A 21,167-nucleotide genomic window follows, 5' to 3' on the forward strand; every position below is an offset into this window, starting at 1 on the left:
ACCCCTTTGGCCAGCCCAGGGCAGCCATCCTAGCCATGCTCCCTCCTGATTTCTGGTGCACCTGCCCCCTCCCAGAGCAGGGGAACCCAAAAGTCCTTGATTGAGAGCAAGAACTGCTTAGCGATAACTAAACATCAGAGTGTTATCAGCATTGGTCTCATCCTAATTCCACAGCACAGCACTGTGCCAGCTACAAAGAAGAAAATTTAACTCTATCCCAGCTAATATCAGGCCAGACCTCCAGAGCTGGTAGCAGTACACCAGGTGGGGTCTCAAGGGAGTGGAATAGAGGGGCAGAATCACCTCCCTTGACCTGCTGGCCATGTTCCCTCTGATGCAGCCCAGGATATGATTGACTTTCCAAGTCTAAGAAAGATGTGTGTCAGATTTGTGCTTCAAGTGTGCAAATATTTGGTAAGCAATACCTAATTAATTCACCTTTCAAGGATTAGTGAGAAGCTCTAATTTAAGTATTCTGACTGAACTTTTTGATTTGAGAGGAGTGTGTTTTGATCTCTTACCTGGTCTGCTCAATTAGGTGATATTTCTGTGTTGTACACTGGAGTGTGACTGGTAAGAGTATGAACTTGTTTTTAACTTGGTGAATTAGAATACCTGAGAGGCTTTCCAACAGGGAAAAGCCAATTTCAGGTTGGGGCCAATTTCACCCAAAACCCACTGAGCTTTTTCTGGCCCCTCAGTTGCTCCATCCTGTTCCATGCACCTGAACTGGGGGTGGTGACTATGACGTGCTGTGGTTCCACGGTTGTCAGGGCCAGTCTGTGCTTGCTGCACCGTGGGGAGCTGCTCATGCCCTGCTCAAGCATGGCTGGAGGAGACAGCAAAAGAAGTAAGTAATGGCAAGAAAAAGAATTTTCTCTTTACCTTGTTTTCCTTCTCCCTTGTTTTCCCAATTTGTCATGAATGGTGTTAAATTTTAATAAGACTCTTGGAAAACATGATTCCTGTCCTCTTCAGAAATAATTTCACATTACCAAAGTAGTTTCTCTATGGGATAGAACAGGTTTGTATAATCCTCTATAGCACAGGCACTTCCAAGGGCAGGGAACTTTCCTCACTGAGCAGGAGTGCAGAAAGAGCTGACCCTTCAAAGGGCAATATCCACATGAAATGCAGTCAGTCTCTTCCCTGTGCAGCACTTCAGAAAACAGGGCTCTCCCCTCCCCAGTACTAACAAACTGTCTCTAGGTTTAAGCTGTCTTTAGAACTAAGTGGTAATAATTGAAAAAAGCCCTTTTTAGGGTAAAACAGGAGGGGCAGGCAAAGTGAAATACAGCATCTGTCAAAGCAGTCATCAGGGGTTGCTTGCAGGTACAAAACCCAGATTAAACCTGCTGGTAAATTACTATGAATCACATGGGGATTTCTAAAAGTATTTTTGTCCCTAATACCATTTTGAACCACCTTTTAAAAATGCTATCCAAAGCTCTGCATATGCTCCAATTGTGAAAAGAGTGAAGAATTCAATGAGCTAAACTAGAATTCAGTTTTAAGCTTTCAAAAATTATTCATTCTTCATTCTTGATTCTGTTCATTGAACTCACATTAAAATTTTTAGCTAAATATTATCTTTTTAAGTGCCAGGTGTCCAGCTCTGGGATACTTCAGAAAGATAATTTTTTGGCTAGTCTCTGTTAACAAGATGACTTCCTTTCAACTCCCTTCAAATGAGTAATTCCTTCCAAATCATTTATTGTTAATATATACACATATATTTTCAATGGGTTTGGGCCTCTTTCTTGCAAAAAAAGGCAGTCCTGCTCTGTGCAGCAATCAACTGTCAGGTTTGTTCTAACCCATAAATATGAATATTAACAATTTGTTTTATGCAGGGCCCCATACCTATTACTGCTCTTGGTTTCATTGCAGTGATGCTGCCCTTGGGCACCCGTTGGATGTGGGTCTTCCTGGTCCTGCTCCTGCTTTGTAGCATCCACTCACGTGAGTATTGCAAGGACAAAAACATTCTCAGAGAAGCAGCAAGCACTTTTACTAGCAAGCAGTCTTGGGAATGCTTGGAAAATACTGGGAAATATTACAAGCAATTGCTTCAGATTGGATTGATCCATTCTGAGACTTAAATAGAGCAAAATATATTTTTTCCTGCAACTATATTTCCTATTTTCCTCTGTGCATCTGTACAAGAAATACATCCTGCTGGTTTCATCCCTGTCAGTACAACTTGCTTTTATTTCACAGTTGATCATTGATTTTTCTTTTTTTCCCCCAATTTTAGATTATTCTATTTTTTTCCTTCTTCTTGCTGAAGAATTATCCAAAAGACTGAAGTTGCTCAATACCTGAGTTTTTGGTTAGGCTGTGATCTCACTTCTGTCACAAGGACTCTAACACCATGAAATGGCTTTCAGCAAACTCCATCACTGAAAGCTATTAAAGTGGTGATGGTGTAAGTTTCCCTCATGGAGAGGAAAAAGGAAAACAGGTGGGAATATTGGGTCTCTTTCTTCCCCCTCACTGGGGAGTGGTTGATTGCCAGTGGAGTCCTACTGTGATTTGCACTTTTGGTGTAATGAAAAAGAGATGTAGGGAGGCAGCAAGGGTTACTGATCCCATTTTTTTTTTTTAGAATAGTGAAAATGAAAGGTGATTGGGAAGTCCCAGAGTAAGAAATCAGCAGCATTTGTGTAAACAGTACCTCTATATTTAGAGATGTTTTGCTCTACTATGCAACTGCAGCAGGTCACTGTTTGAAATAAGAAGCTGGAATAGATGCATATTTGGTTGTGTCTGATAAAGGTGCCTTTCACCATATTTCTGTGTTTGAACTGGGGTCTGATCTTTAAAAAGTTAGAAGTTCTGCTTGTGTGCATAGGAAAAATATAACTATACATGCAGCAAGCTTTTTCATCTAACCTGCACCTCATAGGTGAGCAACAGGGCTTTTTATCCTTGACAATTTCCACCTGAATGCATTCTTTAATTTAAATTTTACAGCTTTAGTTCTTTACTCATTGTGGTTCATGAAGCAATTTAAAGCAATATAAGTGAATACAACAGAAAGACATCTGTGCTTAACCTTGCTAGCCATCAGTAGACACAGTTTCCTGATGACTGTAAATGCCTTCCTAATGAGCGATAATCAGTATGAAAATGTCATTGCTTTAATTAATTACGGATAGTTTTGATGGTAATGAGCTAATCATTGTGAACTTTCAGTTCTCGCGGCACCGATTCAGCCTGATTCAGAGCAGAGTGCAGAGGAACCCAGCAAACCCAACATGACAATGAAAGGTGTATTTGAATCTTTCTTAAGCTTCTTCAGTCCAATGAGTAAGTGTCACTTCACCCTGCAGCTTTATTTCTCTCTTCCTTCCCACTTCTGCCTCACTTCCAGTCCACCCTCCCTCCCATCACTGTCAGCAGTTCATGTGTTTAAAACCCTCAGTCTAATACTGCAAAACTCACTAGAGCTCTTGAAAATAGGATTGTTAAGTGCCTCTTTGGGACAATCACAGATTTGTTTGCATTGCTACCCTCCTGTAAAACCTCCATCACCAGTGATGTGACTGTGCTGGAAATGCTGGAATTACGCTGGAAGTTTGGCACGGGATCCACCATGCCTAGCTTTGTTGTATCTCATCTGGACTAGTTTTCCAGTCTTCCCATGTACACATAGAGAGAAAAGAGAATTTGTCACAGCCTGAATGAAAGAAGGATTTTGTCCCACACTGGTGTGTCTCCCACTTCTGGTGGCTAAGGAAGGCTTCAGGCCTGTTAGATTACACTGATCCACTCACCTTTGGACTGCTGAAGTAAAATTACAAGAACTACATTATTTCATAAAATTATGGAGACGGAAATTGTAGGGGGATAGAATACAAGAAAATAAAGATAGTGTAGAAAGTAATCTTACCCCTAAGGAGTTGCAGCTGGGCCAATTATCAAGGATTAGGAGCAGGCCTGACTTTAACAGGGCACAGCTGTACCCAATGAGAAGAAGATGCTATAAAAGAGTGGGGTGGCTGGGTGAGAAGGGAACTGGAGTCAGTGGCTGCTTTGTGAAGAAGAAAGAGTCAGTGCTCTGAGGAGATGGCCATGAGAAACACCAAGAAGGTATGGAACTTTTGCAATAGGAGATAACAGCATGGAAGCCCTGCAATAGGATGACAACTGGAAATCACAATGCTAACTTGCTAATATCAAAAAGCAAAGTAATAGGAGTACAAAATATATTTGTTCTGTATAAAAACTGCCAGCCTGGTTCCATAACCAGACCATAGACTAATGAGAAGGAGAAATGCACTTTTCACTTGGTGTGTTTCTGCATTAATATCAGTGTGTCTCCACCACTACTGCTCACATGTAGGCCTAAGTAAACACGGAGGACTGATGAAGATTCCGATCCCCCACCCCCCCTTTTAATAAACTGAATTTGGCTACCAGTAATGTCTCTGATAAATGTGAGACTGACAATACAGCCAGTCCTGGGGGAGTTGTTGGAACCAAATGATGCTTTGCAGCTGCTGTGTAACATAAGGGATGAGATATGATGTTTTATAGGGATTAAATATACAGAGGCGTCTGCTATTTATAACTATCTTACACATTCAAACCATTCCCACAGAGCATCTCATGATTATCAATAAATCTGCTATTAAATAGGAAATCTCAAAAACTGCTTAAATGTGTTGTTCATTAACTGTATTGTGGGGGGGTTTTCATAGCAGCTGATTTTTCAGCTGCTTGCAGAAACAAATAATAAATGCCAAATAGAGATGGTTAGTTGTAATGTAGTCCTACAAAAAAGAAAAGAAGCCTTAAATTTCTGCTGGTTTTTAATTAGAAACAGAACAGTCAGAAAACTTAGTTTGTCTTTTTCACTTACTTTACCAATCTAAGTATAAAATGTGCCACAATGTTTAGATTCAGCTTTGTAATAGATCTTTACAGAAACAAAGCAAATTGCAGAAGATTTTCTATGACGTGATTTAGCTTTTCTGCTAATTTCAATATAAAAATTGGTTCGGTTTTGGGAAAGAACATACATGAATGTCAATGATATTGTTTCGTGGCAGATTTAATTAATCAAAACATTCTAGATACACCAAAGTGATGACTTCCTTCTGTTTCACATTGCTCCCAGGACAGACATCTTACCCAACACTGGTTTTTTTTTTTCTTTTTCAAGCTTGCCGCCTCAGCAATGAGCGACTCTTAACTCCTTGTCCTGTAGAAGGCCTGAACCTGACTGAATGCTCAAAAATTCACTGCTGTCCTTTCAGAATTGGCCAGGAGGAGCAGTGCTACATGCCAGTGAGAGATGGTGAGTGTGCTGCTCGGGGTTGCTGCCCCAGAGCAATCCCTGCCCCTGGTCACACAGTATAGTTCTTGTTGCTGTTTGTACCTTTGGCTTTCCAGGACACCCCTCTCTTTAAAGTAACTGTAAGCTTGCATGTATTTCTTCATCTATACTAATAAAGGAAACAATTAATTAATAGAAAATATTCTGGATACTGTCAAGCCCAGTACAAACAAAGAACAAGTGCCATACAAATAAATATAGTCACATATGTCATTACAAAGAATGAAGTAAAGTTTGCTGAGAGTGGGGGTTAATCCAAAGTAGTGACTCCATGAAAGTGCAGTGAATAAAAAGTGAAGGAACTGGATTTGTGTTTTACATGGTGAAGAGGAGGCTAATTGGCTGTTTAATAGCTACTGAAGCCTGTTTGGGAGGGGAGTTACTAAAATAAGAGTCACAAATTCTTCCTGGAAGAATCAGATGATTTAACAAATAGGAATTGCCACTAACTGATGCTTAAGAAATTCAGCTCAGACATTAGGGAGGGAAAAGTTCATCAGAAAAAGGATGGAGTCCCCAGCCTTGGAGGTTTTCAAGACTTGGATATAAAAGATACAATTCACTTGATCTCATATTGGTGGTAGCCTTGCTTCAGGAGGAAGATTGATCTACATGATCTGCAGGAGTCTCTTATAACCAAAATGTCAGTGGTTCTGTATTATCAAATTATAGCCTTAACATTATATTTTACCTCCTTTTTTCCTTTGAGCATCAACTTGGTGGGCATGATTTTTTTCCTCATATAAATGCAAAAAGCTCTTTTTGTAGATCCTATCTTTCCTTATAACTCCATAGTTATCTTTGCTCTACTGAAAGGTTTGTGTAAAATCTTAATTTTTAGTCTAAACTTTTCCTATTTGTCTAGCTTTCTAGAAACAGTTGTTGCTTTTCATGGAGGTTGCTTCAATAAACTGAAAAAAAGCAAACAATTTAGAGGTGTTTTATTATAGGCATAATTACTGGGTGTGGAAGGCACCTCTCACAGCCATATAGTTAATCCTCCCTGTTCTACCAGCATTAGTTACAATGGGTTTCCCAGGGGCTGTGTCCAGTCAAATTCTTAATTTGTCCAAGGACAAAAAACCAACAATGTAGGAAGAGTTTTCAGACACAAGCAATCTTGCTGAACATGGATAATAAGTTAGTAAAAAGAAACAATAATCTCAAACTTAGTGATTTAGTTCTTCCTGGTATAATTCAGTATACCTCCACTGATTTCAGAGGTGATATCCCAATTTTTAGGATGAGCTGACTTAACACAGATACGAAACCCCAAGGTTACTTGTCAGCTAACATGAATTCACTTTCTCTTGTTTGTGCTTCTTCAGGAGCAGGCTGAGGTCAAAATAAGACTTTGAATTTTTTCTTGTGCTTGAGCAGCTCCACATTCCAGTGCTGGGGCAGCTGGAGTTACTACCAGCTAGATAACTTTGTATTGAAGGAAGTTTTATTCAGTGCTATCAGAATCTGTTTTTTAATTAGGGACAAATTACAGAAATTAAAGGTTTTAATAATATTCAGTCCTAGTTTGGCCCTTTATATTTTGTATAAAAGACACTTCACTACAGCAAGAAGAAAAGCTGTACAATGAAAATTATAGCTCCTCTGCTCGTTTTTGAGATACATACTGAAGCAAATTTTAAAATTAAATATGCTTATTCATCTGTGACTGCTTGATTCCTCATTCCAGTTAGCTTTTATTGTTTGGACATCAATGTCGAGGGCTGACTATTTTACAGAATTATTTGTTCATAGATTAATGAGCTCCTTGAATGCTCCTAGATGCACAGCATATGTCCAAAGAAAATGCAAACACTTACTGTTTGCCTTGTAGCAATCTGTTGACAAAATAGAAGCACTTAGCAGATATTAGACTCATGGCAGTTGTGTTTCTCAGCTGGTCACAGGCTGCATACTGAATGGTTCTTCTTGTTGGAAGGTTTGCCTTGAATTTCACTGGGAATAAATGAGGCCTTAAGAAAATGCTACAAAAGTTATGAACTGAAGTGGATTAATAGAATTCATTTGAAAGATTTTGTCTCCATTCTTAAACCAGCTTCTGGAGGACTTTGATTGGTTTTCTTAACTATTGTTTATTCCCCCCACTCAACAGTGCCCCATGCCCTAGGCTCAACCAAACCCTGGTTGCCTCTGAAACTAAACAAACACTTGTGCTTTTCCAACTGAAGTGAAATTTGAGACCAATTCTTTCTCACCTGAGCTCATTCCTAACATTTACTGTTTTGCCATTGTGCTGCTGAATCATAGAAACATTTAAGTTAGAAAAGATCCTTGTGGTGATCAGTGAGTCCAACTCTAAATTCATCTGAGATGTGGCAGTTTTCCTTGGCATTTACTGAAGTCTTTAGGCATGAGTGTGTCTGAGTACAGTCAGAGTTTGCTGATGAAACACCTGTCTGAGCTGTGATTTCATGGCACCAAAGGTGTCTCTCTTAGAGGTGATTGTGCCACCTGAGCCTCAGTGTCTGTGTCAGAGTTGTTCAGAACTAATGCAAACTTCTGCTGGCTCCACAGATGTGCAGCTGGCCATTCGAGTGGTTTTGATTACCGGAGGAGGATTTTTATTTTTGGGATTTCTACCGTTCTGTTGCTGTGCCCTTTTGCAGAGAAGGTAAGTGTTTGCACATGACCAGACCTAATTTATGATGTACTGGTTCTAAATGGTGAAAATATGGAGAACTGACATGTTTTAACTAGGTGAAGGGAGACAAGATTGGGGGAAAAAAGGGCAAGAAACTAATGTTCAAATATAAAAGATGAGTCCTATTTTGAAGCTGCATAAAACAGAGAGTCAATTTGGCTTAAAGAAAAAAAGGTTATTTAATGCCCCAGTACTCTTTCTAAGACCTGGAAATAAAAGACTTGGACTTAATCTTACTTCACTTGCTTGGCAAGTTGCATGTAAAACACAAAAGCAGATTCCCTCCAGGACAGACCTGGAGTTATGCAGCAAGACAAGGAAGGGAAGAACAAAGTGTGAGGCCTGAGTAGAGTAATAGAGAGGGGCTGTGAGCTGGGAACTAATGATCTCCAAAGTTTCTAACATGCAGAGTGGGGTTTTTAATGTATAGGGCACTTCACAGCCTGCAAGTTCTATGCAAGCAGTTTAGTGTCTGATAGTGTGAAGTGTTTCAGCATGTGTATGTGTTCTCAGGATGCAGGGAAAATGTAAACTCCACAACATCAAGGTCATTAAACTGATGGAATGAATTAACATAGCTATGCTTTGTTCTGCTTAGGTAGTAGTTCATATTGAATGTTTGGTGCTACAACTTGGTTAATATGACAGAATTGTCTTTTTAGTGAAGATTTTTTTCTTCCAAGTGTTAAACTTTTACTCTTCTAAGACATAGTGGTCTGTGTGGGATCATATACTTGCACATATACACACACACATAGACTTTACTAATGAGGCTGCCTGGCAGATGGCTGTTTGCTGTGGAGTTCCACATTTTGACAAAACCTGCTGTGAAAATCTCCACATTACATCTTACACTGTGCTCAACAGCTGATGCTCAGCATACAGATAGCTGCACTGAGTCATCAGTGACTCTGAATGCAGGAGGCAAAGAATTGACATGAAATTATCATAAATTTTCTGGAAAATGAATTAATATGTATTCATTTTGCGAGAATTCACATTAATGTTTAAATGATCATTTCTGTGGTTTTTCATAGCCAGTGAAGCTAGGAATTTTGCTCTTCTGCTGACTTGATTTTTTGCTTTGTTTTTTAATGCAGTAACTAATCAGATGCTAAATGGTTTAAATTTCCAATATCATACACTTAAGTTTGAGGAAAGGTGCAATCCTACCACACTGTAATTTTGAGTTTTACCAGTTTTAGAGACAGTTGATAGAGCTTTGAGAAACATTCCTTTACTAAGCCAAAAACCTCTCTGGATAGAAATTCTTTTGTTTTCAACATTATACAGTCATTGTTGAGAGAGTCCTGTGTACAATGCCAAATCTGTGTACAAATGCAACTGGTGTGCACAAAAGTAAAAACTGTTCTCTAGAGTTATGGAAAAAAATAAGAGGACTTTCACTGACAAAATTTGGGTTAATTGTTTAACTCCACTGTGCCTCTTCTAGAGTAAATTGCAAGGTTTCTATACCATGGCCAGACAAAGAAAATATAGGAACATGAAACTCCTGTAATATTGATAGAGGGAGTTGAGTACTCCTCTCCTTGCCACACTTGATCAATTCTAGTTGATCTAATTTCCCAAGCCAGTGAGGCTTTGTTACTTTCCACATCCCTATGGACAAACTGTGTGTTTGCCTCCTTCCCATGGTGTTTCTCATGCAGGAAGCAGAATCTACACATCTGTTCCCTGCCAATTGGCAATTTCCCTTGTGTGCTATCAGCGCAGTATTTCCTGTCTAGAGCTGGGCTCTGATGGCTTTGCTATGCCCATAACTGTGCCAGCCTATCTTAATCCTCTCACTTTTGTTAGTCTTCTTTAAGAACTACATGCAAGGACAGGTAGGTTAAAACACTAAAGGTTAGAAAAATGCAGGTACACTTAAATAGCCCTATTTTTGAATAATACGGAGTAGATTTTAAAAATTGAATGGAAAAGTTTCTTCATTCCTGCCCAATCCCTAGTACAGCTGTGTTAAGAAGCCAACAGAATTTTGTTAATTTGTTACTGGGGAAATTTCTGGTCATGGTTGCATTGTCTCCCTATCCTTGCCTGCTGGGGATGAGACAAGCAGCCCTGTGCAGGAATTCCTCTCTCAGGAAGAGCTGGGCAGCAAGGGGTGTGCCTTGTGTGGACTGGGCAGTGCTGGGTTAATGGCTGGGATTGATGACCTTAAAGGTATTTTCTGTCCTGAGTGATTCTGTATGAATCAAAAGGTGAAATCCATGAAAAAAATGTAAGAAATGGGAAAAGCATTGAAATGCGTCTCCCCACCTTAATCTTTCTTCTGGTGATGAATCTTATGATGGCCTCTGAAATCAACTATAGCCTTTTGAGGTTTTTTCACTGGAGCTAGGATTTCATGGCTGAAGTTAGGTGACCTTCTCTAAATTCCTACTTTGGAAATCAACCAGTTTCAGCTGTTTTAATATGTTGCAGTCCTTGTGTCAATCCTTTACAAAAGATCAGCAAAAAAGTACAGAAAATTGCACGGGAAAAAAGAGCTGCTGAAAAAAAGAGCCGTGATGAAGAGATCCATCGCCACTTACTGGACTGACCTAAAGAACCAAAAGGACAAACAAGGAAGGTAAACTAACTTTAGGGTATTTTCTTGTTCTAAGTTTAGGGTTGTTCTGTTGAGTCTGTGTAGAATACTAAAGATATGCACTACCAAATACCTGCTGCCTGCCAGTGCAGCAGAATTGCTCAAAGGCATTGTCAGGGATCACCTCCAGTTCCTGTGGTGGGAGAGGTAATGAGTTTGCAAGAATTTGGTTGCTGTGCTGAGCTGCCAGCTGCCAGCAGTGCCATGGACAGGCTGAGGGTAAAGCCCTCTGCCACTTCAGTGTTCCTTATCTCACGTGCAAAGTGCAGCATGAAAAGTGGAAACACAATGGGGTCTGCTGCTTTCAGGAGAGGCAGATCCATGTACAGACACTGAGGAGCCTTTCTTACTGTATGGATAGGGTGGTTTGTAGCTGGGGCATTCCCATAGCTCCACACCTTGGCATTCTTGCCATTCTTCCTCATTCTGAAGAGCAATTGACTACTGAAATAAATGTAATCTGAGAGTGAAATGCTATTTACTTCATGTGACCATGCCAAGCTATAGCCTCCTAAAGGTCACATGAAATAATAAAGTGTTAGGGAGGTCATTAGACAATAAAGAAATATTTCAGGGAGAGTATTGATTTGGCAGAAATGTAAAGGTGTCCCTAAATCAAGTCACACTCATATTTGGGATTTTTTTTTTCTCCCTTTGGTGTATAGGAACATCCACCTGATCCTGAAAATCAAGCAGAAGTCACCAGGACTATTTAGCTCTCTCCTAGAAAAGGACATGTTTTATTTTAGCATTGGAGTAGTACAAAGTTGTTAACCCTTGATAATATTATTGATTTTGCAATTAAAGCTTTTTTCATTCTGGTTTCTTGCACTCATTCCATACCTCCTGTACAAAAAACAACCTGGTAACACTGGGAGGCAAACTGCTCATGGCAACCCCTGAACAGTGAAGTCAGTGTTCTTTTCATCCACAGCATCCCCGTGGAGGGATATAAGGAGAGCAGTTATGTGTCCATCTGAACCTAGGGGTCAGCCTTAGAAAAAGATTAAGGGAGTGCTGTCACTCATTCAATTGGTATTGAGAGGAAGCTTGCTCTGGTTCCATACTGGATGGCCCCACAGCACAGTAGTGCTACTCTGGCTGAGGAGAACAGCTAATTCCTTACCAGGCTACAGAGGAATTGGGAAATCTGCTGTTGGGCAACTGCTTTAAAGATATGCTTGGCAAAAATATAGAGCACTTAAGGAAACTGTGAGATTGTTGTCTCTGGAGTTGTTCTCTCTGCTGGGTATTGCTGCATCACACAACTTTTTTTGATCCTAGGATGACCTGTCTCCTGAAGTAGGTGATTCCAAAATGCAATTTCTTTCCATTTCTCTGTAGTGTAACAAAAATAAAAGAAACAAATGTGTAACACTTTTTGACAGCTGAGTGCAGAGTGAGCACCTGAAAGAGTGTCAGTGGAAGTCAATATCACCCATAATAACACAATCACTTGTCATATTTCTTTGGGGCTGTGAAGTCCATGCAGCAGAATTTCCAAGAGCTGCAACTGGCAGGAATGGAGCTTTGGTCCTAAGCTGGAGAGTAAATATTTTGAGTGATTCTTTGAAACTTTGTACATTCATAATTCCCTGTTTAAAACATTTTTCTTGGTTTCCTAAGTCGTAAAAAAGTGGATCACTTAAAATCCAAGTGTAATGTGGGTGGAATATGCATATGGGTGATCTCATGAAGGGCTTGCTGCTGATCAGATGTAACTATATGCAGGGGTTTAAAGGCTGACATTGCAACCACTGTCACAAGCATTGTGTCACAGATGATTTGGTTAAAATTTTGTAAGCAAAGGTATTACACTCTCTTTGATGTGGAGCAACAGAACAATGGAAACTGAATAGGGCAATGTTTGCTTTCTAAATCTGATGTGTATTTGCTCTTTTTTGATATTATTTTTATGGAAGGTGAAGCACATATATAGACATCTTGAGAAAGAAAAAGAATGTTCCCTGCTGCAGGAATTTCAAGGCACTGTCACAGCTGAACTGTGCACGTGACAAACCAGAGAAATCCTCGTGGCTGGTGATCATGGAGAGTGAGTTGTGCTCCACAGAAGTTAGGATTTCATGTGGTTATTCATGATTTTGATTTGAAGGGCAGTAAATTCCTCCAGTTTCCATGTCAATGGCAGTACAACTTGTTTCAATGTCACATAACATCCTGACAAAGGGACACACTGATAAACCAACTGTATCTAAGTGTGAGCAATCAGCATCTGCAGTCACTGTGCCTGGCAGCACCAGAACAAGAGGAGCACAAGCCAAATGTTCTGTTAGAGGAGGAGGTGAGATGAAAATTTACAGCCAGGGTTGTGTTCCCCTTAGTGGGACAGCAGTCCAGAGCACAGGGCACAAACATGTGGCCTGTCCTTTTCCATGCAGCAGCTTTGCTCCAAAGGTTTTCTAAAAAGCTGGAAGCTTTGCTTTTCAGTTGGAGAAGACAAAAGTTCTGATTTTACATTTTAATTTCTCTGTTAGCTTGACAATGCATTGAATTAATAGCTTTCAAGCCATGGGTATCACTTAAATAACTGCTCTCTGTGCCTAAGATGTCATAAGAGCTATTTCATTACTGTTGAAGGTCAAGATTGCCACCTTAGGGTCACAGCACAGATATTTATTCACAGGTCTGTGTGTGATGCAAACCGTACTGTCAATGTCACATAAAGGTGGATGCTCTGATCAGCTGATTGGCTGCCTGCTTACACTGGATATTCAGATCCCGTGCAGAAAATGTTTTTGTTTACTTGTAGCTTGTGTTTGTGCTCCTGGACCTAACCATATTAAAGAACAATTTCAGCATGGGGTTCCCTCCCATCTAACTGAAACATGTCTTTTCCCCAGTGCCTAGGCTGCTGATTGTATGGTGCATATCAATTCAATTTTCCTTTGTCCCTTCTATCCCTTCCAAGAAGTCGATGAGGGCCCAGGTCAGCTACCAGAGGGCACAATCATTTTTGCCAGGCTCCTCACGGTACCTCTGTGGCTACAAAAGAAGCTGCTGAAAGCTGGGTGTGGTTCCCAAGAGTGCAGAAAAACCTTCCCGGCCCAGGCAGAGGGGAGGGACATCTCCAGTACTAAAACCAGGGACCACAAGATGGTGCTGCAGGAAAACATTTTTCCTGCCAAGGTTTTGGGTTCTGGAGAACTTTATTGATTTCTGCCTTTTACAATGTGGTTCATCAAGTCACAAAAAGGCAGATGGTGTACAATAGAGCAATGGTCACTCAGTAAAAAAGACAACATAATACAGCATATGATGACAAGGCTTTAGAAGACTTACAAGATATACAAACCATTGCTTGTGGCTTTAGCTCTGCTCTCATTCCTATTGAACTGATAGAGAGTGAAACAAAAGAGCTCTCAGTGGAACATCCTTCTTTATCTTCACAAAGATTAAACAAATACAAGGCTAAACAGCCTGGCCTGATGTTTGATAGCTGTGCTCAGGAGTGGCTGCTGCTGCCCCAGAGGTGGGAGCTGTGATAGGGCTTCAAGAGCCGGACAGCTCTGCCATCACATCACCTGCACCACATCTAATGGCAAAGGATTTGGCTTTCTGTTCACTCTGAAGCCTGACCCACACCTTTAGCCATGCTCCCTGAGATGAAAACTCACCATGTTTTTTTTGAAAGCTTTAAAGCAGTATGAAATGACTGCATTACATTGTGGGTGATTGTGGCAATATCTGGTACTTCTCTTTTCTGACCTTTAGAAAGCTTTCAAAGTCACAAGAATTGAACTTAAAAAATAAATACAGTGGAATGAGAGAATAGGTTTGAACTGTAAAGCTCAAAAATCCAAGGCCAAATACAGAATTGTATTTAAGCAAAATCTCTGTGACTGGGGAACTTGTATTTTTGAAGATTTGACGTTCAGTTCTAAAGCCTATTTTACCCAGCTGAGATCCATACAATGCCAGGTGGTGCACATAAAGGAGAAGAATGTACTTCATTACTCAACAAATATTTTTCCAGCTTATTTCCATGTAAGGGATATAATTTTTAAATGTTATGGTTGCTGTGATTTTGCTGACCTAGGCTTGGATGCACAGCTAAAATGAAGTGTAAAGGTTTCCCTGGAAAAGGTGTTTTATGTTCTCCTGTAAGGTCTCAGTGGAGCAACTGATTCTGTCTAACTCAATTTTGCTTCTGCTGTTTGTGCTCCAAAACTTTTTTGTTCTAGCAAAGCACTGGGAAAAAATGGTTTTTGCCAGATGAAAGGGGAAAACTGTCCACAGCTGTACTGCTTTAACCTTCCAACTTCCACTGTACTGCCTCCAAGTCCCTCCACAAAAGCCATGTTCCTTCCTGCACTGCTTCCTCACAGAATTCACCATCCTGTGTGTATCTCCCATCCCAGTGGAGAGGTCTGAGCACATGTGTGTGTTTTGTTCTGTGTCCAGGTAAGTGCAATGGAGCCTCACTCTGTTCTCTGTTCCTGCAGCATCAGCCACACCACTGTGCTGGTGGCTCTGAGGGTTTGGCTGTGCCAGCTGACACCCAGGCAGTGTGGGAAGGGGGATGCAGTTCCACAGGGGAGTGTGGCTACAGATGCTCTGGTCCTGCTGTACCCATCTCCCTGCTTTTCAACAGGGTCATTTTTCACTCTGTTAGGCTACAGCTGTTCAATATTCCACCCAGTGTGGGTCATCAGCTGAGTCAAAATGAAAACATTAAAACAACTTTCCTTTAGAAAAGGAATCTTCTCATGCAGGTCCTGGGCCTGCCATTAGCAGGGCACTCTTGCCCAGGCCCCTCTTCAGGGTTTTACTGACTCTCCAAGCTTTAAACATTTTCATATTCAAGGTAATTGATCCAGCACTAACACACAAGATGTGTATGGCAAAAAAACGAAGCCAACGCAAAGGACAGAACCTGTGCTTAGGACTTAGGGCACACCTGGGATATCCAGGGGATAATGCACAGGTATAAAATGCTCTTGCGTACATTTCCTAATGGGAAAGCCCTGCTTCAGTTGAATGCCCCAGGTAGGCAGCAGCATTGCCAAAAAGCAATTTCTTCAATTAAACATGGCCTTATGAACTGCAGTAGGTCATTGTGGTTGGCTGTGTGATGTGTCTTTTCCCATCATCTTCAAGGAAAAATTCACTCCCATTCCTAACATTGGGTGCATTGACAGCTGATATTTCAACTTTTATTTCCCAGATACCAAAGTGATAGCTTTAAATAATGACAGAACTCAGTCTGAAGGAAGGAGCTCTGATGGGCTCCATGAAAAACTATCAGAAGCAAGGAAATCTGAGAGCCTGGGGAAATGCAGTAATTGGGGTGCTCTTTACCCATTGTCTTGATGTCACAGTAGGTGGCCCAAGTTTTTGAATAGTGCATAAGCATGGCATAATTACTGTTGTGATGATCCTCATCCAGAACAGTCCTAGAATGCCAGAATATGAGTGTGTTCAAACCATGAAAAACCTGGGGTTGGGGCACATCAGGTAAAGATCAGGCTGTGCAAACTGGAAAGGAAGAGAAGGAAGTTCATAGGAAAAATGATCTTGTGAAAAATAACATGGAATCCTTCCCCAGAGTGCAACAGAATGTTACTCACATTTTCCTTTTGCAATTTATTTTAGTTATACATGAGCACACTAAAAGTCTGTCACAGCAACTGCTACAAGCTTTTATCATATTTTATCTATAAGCTTAATTGGTTATTCATTTTTGTTTGAAGTTTATTTGTAAGCACAACTACAATTAATCATAACTCAGCACAGCTAGCTAGAAAACAAAAGGTTAACAGCAAATTCTGTTTTACTGGTTAAAGATGCTGCTATAGCAGCATTTGCTCAAATGGTTGTTTTACACATGCAGTGGCATCATCCAGTTTAAATCCTGCTGTGTTTCTTTGCCAACAACTGCTAGTGAACATTTGCCCACCTTCCCTGCTGCTGAGTAGTATCAGGATTAGATGCAGGGAGGCGAACAGGCTTACAACTTCATCTGTTGGCACCACAGGAATGCAGGAGCAGAACAGCATGGCAATAGGGAAAACTTTCAAAATCATCAATTTTAAGGTCTTGCCTCAAAATGACTATTTCCTGGCTGGGGGTGGAGGGGGGAGTGGGGGGTTGTAAGGATAGTTTTCCCCAAATGTGCAAGGAATAAAAAAGGAAAAAGAAGCAAGAAGAAAATCTTTCTCAGATAAAGACATGATGGGCATTTAGTTATTATCCAACCTACCAGGCAGGTGAATGCCTCCAAAACTGTGTTGGGAAGTAGATTTTGACATGGGAGGACTGCCTGTCAAGAAAACACTGAAGTTATCCTGCTCTGTTGGGAATAAAAATTTAGGGAGCTTTAGTACATCTTGGACTTGTTGAAGATGATGGATAGCTTGCAGCAACAGGAATTTTCCTCCCCTCACCAAAGGATGCCACTTTTCCCTCAGTACTTAGCAAAAGTCTCTTTGAATGACATGATTATAGAGAATCACATTCTGAGCAGAGGCTGGTAGAGACAGCTGGGTTTTCTGAGCATTTATATTAGCTTTTGTGTGTGCTGAAAAGCAGCTGAACCCCTGCATTTCCCATCTCTGAGCCTGGTGCCTCTCTGACCCTCTCAGGCACTCGTCTGTGCTCATGGGCAGGGCAGGAATGCACTGTGCCAAATGGCCAGGAGACAGGGAAAGGAAAAGGTGGCACTGCTCTTTGCACTGAACTGCTCTGCTGGGAGCTCTCCCTGTGCTGGTGCACCCCAGTGTGCTGTGCACTGCAGGAGCTGGGCTGCAGCCCCTCGCCCAGCAGAGCTTCCCCAGCTGGCTGGCAGCAGGGAGTTGGGCTGGGAAGTGGGGTAGCAACAGATATTGCTTTTTAACAATAAACATAGCTTTAATGGCTCCTCTTAGGTTTTTAAAGTAGCAGAGTACAGAGTTAAACAAAGAAATAATCTGTCTCACATCCTCTCTTTTCTTTTTGTTTGTCCTCTGTAAACACATGGCAGGCATCTCTGTTATTAACTCTGAGTTTGAGTCCCCTGTGATTTGTCTGATGGCAGTGATACCTCTTCTTCATAGTATTTCACCTCCCCTGCTTAAACAATGCTCAGCTATGGCACTAAACAATCAACCTAAATTGTGCATTAGCAACTACAAAGTAATTAGGATTTTTTTTTTTAGATTAAAATAGATTGTGACCAAGTAGGCTGACAGCTCCAGAGCAGCTGTTATGGTCTGAAGTAACAGTGGTGTATACTAAAGTGCCCTTGACCACATATTTATGCAATAGACCTAATAGCTCTAAATTAGCTGTTATGATCTATCAGTTAAATAATATATACTCTTAAGAATGTCAGGCTAAACCCTAAGGAATTATTGTTACCCACTGCAGCAATTTTCATATTCTTATACTTCAACAAACTTTTTTTCTTAGAACAATCACTTTTCTATTTGCTTAATGCTGTTAATAAGAAACATACAGCCCATACAGAATGACATGCTTTGAGTTAGGAAATTCTGCAGAAAATACTGTGGTTCATTTAAAGTTGGAGTTCTTACAGCATGAATCTCACATCTATGGAATTATTTGGAACAGCAGCAAGAGGCATTAACAAGTAACTGAATTTTCCTTGTTTTGTGATTCTGTCTTTACCATCCAGAGGATTTTCCTCTTTACTGTGATCTCATGGACTGATGTTCAGAGCAGGATGCTCAGGTTCCAGCTCAAGAATTATGAGTAGTACAGCTCCCCTGCCCCAACTGTTTTACTGTTTCAGCTCTACTTCTAGACTTAGAGCTGATCTGGTGCTACCTGCAAGACCAGTGCTTTGGGTTTCCAAACTTTTTGATCGCTTTTTGGATCCCCTATCAGGACAATGCTTTTGAGCATTTACCCACACTACCATACCCTTTAAATTATAAATGCATTAAAAACCTTGTAAAACACACACACAAAATTTTAAAAGGAGGAGATAAAAATGGAATAAACACTAGGGGTTGATTTTATTTTCATTTTAATGGTGTAAAATCATCTTCTTCCTTCCAGCACATTGTCTTGTGTACCCCTTGAGGGCATGCACCCCACTCAGGAGACCATTGCATCAGTGTGGTACAAGGACACTCACTTTCTCTTATTTAAATATAAATTCTTCTGTGCTGGTATTCTCCCTCCATTTCCAGTTGTCCCCACACAGACATCCTAGGCATAAAGGAAACAATGACCAATGAGACAAGGAAATTACTTTTTCTCTCCCATTCACTCTTCACCTTGTTATTAAGCCTGTTACAGATATAGCAACTAAACGACTCCTATGACCAAGATGAGTAGATCATAATTATTCTTAGTACATCATGTAGTCAGACTGCTTTAGTAAGCCCCTGTAATCTTTGATGAGATTTGGGGCTACTCATCATTACAGGGTAGGGAAGGTGTTATCTAGTCCTGCCCTGCAGTTCCATATGCAGCCAGCTGCAGAATCTCATCATTTGCTTCTCCACATCTTTATTTTAAGGAAAATTTGTTCATGCTTCCCAGTTTATGGGAATGGCGCATGCCTGAGCCAGGTCTCGTGCTGGCAGGCATCAAACATCCCTGCACCCTGTGCCTTTCACATCCACACCTGGCTGGGAATTGTCTTCCAGGGTGTGAACCAGACCATGACCCTACATTGGCCTCCTCCAAGCTGTCACTTCCTGGGCTCAGTGGCTCCAGGGAAATAAAAGTGCTCAGGCCAGATCTTTGTGTCACAGGCTAAACTGGAGGGAGGTAGAGCTTCCTCTACAGACAAAGCTTTGAAGGGTCAAGCCTCCCCAGACCTGTTTTACTCATATTTACTGCTGTTGAGCAAGGAGACAGTTCTGTCAACCTGCCTGAGTCCAGCCTCAGAGGAAAGGGTAATTATTTCTTTATTCATTCAAAGCACCAGCTGGAAAGGGTTTCAGGTTTGATTGATTACAAATGCTATGCACCTGTGGGCAGCAGTGTAGGTAAAACCTACTATTAGTAGATTTCTCTGGCTTTGTGAGGGGCTCCTCCTTGTCTCTGAAGTTTTGTTACATAAAAGGATGTTATATAAAAGTATGCTTGAAATAAGAGGTTTTAAGAAAACAGTCTAGAGAAGGAGATTGAGATTTCTGCCTGGAAGGTGTTTGCCAGCAGCCATTTACTGACCAGCCCAAGTGAAGATGATAAAGCTGATGAGCAGGCCCCTGTGTGTGGGTGAAAAGAAGGCAAAGCACAAGGTAAGAGAGCAGAAACAGCATGGATTGTGCAGGGAGGGCAAGGTAAGACAAATAATAAAAGGTGTTGAGGAATACATTTAGTGCAGGTAGCTTGGGGTGAGCTGTTCCTGTGTTATTGCACTGTGAATAAATTGCTTTATGGAACAAGACATCTGAGGCTGCTGTGGGAACCCTGGGGTGGAGCTGGTGAGGAAACCTGCTCTGGCTGTGGGTCTGGGGGAGTCAGGGGGTCCTGTTCCTGTTGGGTGACTGGACCTAACACTGGGATGGGGCTGTGGTCCCAGCAGTGAGACCAGAGCTGGTGCTTTTGCTCAGTGGTTAGAATGGGGGGGAAGGAGAGTAAACCAAGTGAGTTTATATTGCTTGGCTTAGGCACGTACTTCCCTCTGATGGCTTTGTGCCTTGTGGTGTAGCTTGGTGCCTGCTTTATCACTTTCACAGAGAGGAAAGGGCAGCTTGATCAGTGCCAGCTGGTTTGTGTGGCTTCCTAGGCAGAGTAAGCAGCAGAGAGAAGGAAATTAACCCTTGGTGGGAAGAGTGAGAGAATCCTGCCTGATGGAGGAGGTGTCCAGGAGTACCTGCCCTGCAGAAGGTGGGCTGCTGTTGGCTTGGCCCTTGTGCAGGGAGAGCTCTTGGCTTCCTTGTGTGGAAGGGTGGAGCATCCAGCCCACCTTACAGACAGCTCTCCCCTGGCTAAAACAGTGTTGGTTGTGCAGCTAGAGAGCAATGGGCAGGTCTGAGGGGGCTTGGAGCCCTGCTCTTGGTCCCCTCGTGTCAGTCAGTGAGCTCTGTGGTACAACACAAACCAGTTTGTGACTACAGCAAGCAATGACTGGGAAAGTCAGCAGGTCTCACCTGCTCCAGGGCTTCTCACCATTCCTCTGAATGGCTCTCCAAGACACCTGCTACTTTCACGATGGTAACTTGGTACTAAAATCTATTAAGAGGGTATCTGAAACATATGCTATGAGGAGATGAAGAAGTATTTGTGTTTCTATCATAATCCAAGCAAAAATAATACTTGGTAGATAAGGGTTTATGACAATCTGTTTGTGCTGGTTTTTTTAAAAATATGCCCCTTTGTTTAAAATCATGGGGTCTGGGCTCTGAGATCACAAGGGTCTATGTTCCAATGACTTGACCAGTATCATCCTGAAGTATTAAATTCTGCAACAACATATGTCCTTCATCTGACTGGGAGATGGGCTTGTAAAGATTATATTTACATATGATTCCACAGGAAAAAAAAAATGTACACCATCAAAGCTGCTGCAATTAGGGTTTGGCTCTCAATCCAAAATATTTATGAATTGACACTGATGTTGTAAGTCTCAA

At 41.3% G+C, this 21,167-nt stretch overlaps 1 long non-coding RNA gene across 1 annotated transcript; it reads left to right on the forward strand.

Annotated features, from left to right (window-relative positions):
* Positions 1-791: 791 nt before the first annotated feature.
* On the forward strand, positions 792-3,247 carry LOC134425872 (uncharacterized). Its single transcript, XR_010029801.1, has 3 exons — positions 792-850; positions 1,891-1,962; positions 3,199-3,247. It is a non-coding gene; the product is annotated as an uncharacterized LOC134425872 (long non-coding RNA).
* The last annotated feature ends 17,920 nt before the right edge of the window (positions 3,248-21,167 follow it).

This window comes from Melospiza melodia, chromosome 16 (assembly GCF_035770615.1).
Source record: "Melospiza melodia melodia isolate bMelMel2 chromosome 16, bMelMel2.pri, whole genome shotgun sequence".
In the NCBI taxonomy this organism is placed as follows: domain Eukaryota; kingdom Metazoa; phylum Chordata; class Aves; order Passeriformes; family Passerellidae; genus Melospiza; species Melospiza melodia.